A 1,788-nucleotide genomic window follows, 5' to 3' on the forward strand; every position below is an offset into this window, starting at 1 on the left:
ATGCCAGACCATGTCCCAGTACGGGACACTATTCTCGGATGCTGATGTCAGAACAGCAGGTGCAGTGGATGAAGGAAATAAACAGAACATAGTTCCATGGAGCGGGAGATCCCAGACCATGTCCCAGTACGGGACACTATTCTCGGATGCTGATGTCAGAACAGCAGGTGCAGTGGATGAAGGAAATAATCAGAACATAGTTCCAGAGAGCGGGATATCCCAGACCATGTCCCAGTACGGGACACTATTCTCGGATGCTGATGTCAGAACAGCAGGTGCAGTGGATGAAGGAAATAATCAGAACATAGTTCCAGAGAGCGGGATATCCCAGACCATGTCCCAGTACGGGACACTATTCTCGGATGCTGATGTCAGAACAGCAGGTGCAGTGGATGGATGAAATAAACAGTTCCAGAGAGCGTGAGATCCCGGCTGATATCCGATGAAGAAGCACTGTTCTCGGACACTGATGGCAGAACAGCAGGTGCAGCGGATGGATGAAATAAACAGTTCCATGGAGCGGTATTTCCCGACAGATATCCGACGACGAAGGACCATTTGGGACACTTTGAAGGAAGGGTCGGTCTCCTGGATGAAAAAGACTTTAATTTTCTGACTTAAAAAAAAAGTTAAAGTTTCCAGTCGGGACGATAAGGAGGGCAAAAAAACCCGGACTTTTTTGGCTCCGTCAGAAACTAAGTAAAAGTCGGAATATGTGAAGGAAAGCTCAGAAAATGCCTGGAGAATTTTGAGCGGACCGGAAAAAAAAAGTTCCAGCTGACATCACTGGGCCACCAGGTCGCAGATTTCAGAAACCTGGTTTTCGGAAACACAGGGCTCCAGGGCTGAGACCCGGGCTTCGTGGGGAGCGTTCCCCAGCTGGGCCTAAGCATCTTCGGACAACTTTGGGCGGAAAAGCGGGTTCGGGAACCGGGATATGGGGCGGGTTACGCGGCGTGACCTGCCCGAGTGCAGTGCACTATTCCCGGACACTCATCTACTTAAAATCTCCCTGATTACCTGCCAGAACAGAGCAGATCCAGAGAGCGGTATTTCACGGCAGATATCCGATGATGAAGCGCTGTTGTCGGACACTGATGGCAGAACAGCAGGTGCGGTGGATGAATTAAACAGTTCCAGAGAGCGTGAGATCCCGGCTGATATCCGATGAAGAAGCACTGTTCTCGGACACTGATGGCTGAACGGCAGGTGCACTGGATGGATGAAATAAACAGTTCCAGAGAGCGTGAGATCCCGGCTGATATCCGATGAAGAAGCACTGTTCTCGGACACTGATGGCAGAACGGCAGGTGCACTGGATGGATGAAATAAACAGTTCCAGAGAGCGTGAGATCCCGGCTGATATCCGATGAAGAAGCGCTATTGTCGGACACTGATGGCAGAACAGCAGGTGCGGTGGATGGATGAAAGAAACAGTTCCAGAGAGCGTGAGATCCCGGCTGATATCCGATGAAGAAGCACTGTTCTCGGACACTGATGGCAGAACGGCAGGTGCACTGGATGGATGAAATAAACAGTTCCAGAGAGCGTGAGATCCCGGCTGATATCCGATGAAGAAGCGCTATTGTCAGACACTGATGGCAGAACAGCAGGTGCGGTGGATGGATGAAAGAAACAGTTCCAGAGAGCGGTATTTCACGGCAGATATCCGATGATGAAGCGCTATTGTCGGACACTGATGGCAGAACAGCAGGTGCAGTGGATGGATGAAGTAAACAGTTCCATAGAGCAGGAGATCCCAGACCATGTCCCATAACGGCACACTAT

Source organism: Gasterosteus aculeatus, unplaced genomic scaffold (assembly GCF_964276395.1).
Source record: "Gasterosteus aculeatus unplaced genomic scaffold, fGasAcu3.hap1.1 HAP1_SCAFFOLD_25, whole genome shotgun sequence".
Taxonomy (NCBI): Eukaryota; Metazoa; Chordata; class Actinopteri; order Perciformes; family Gasterosteidae; genus Gasterosteus; species Gasterosteus aculeatus.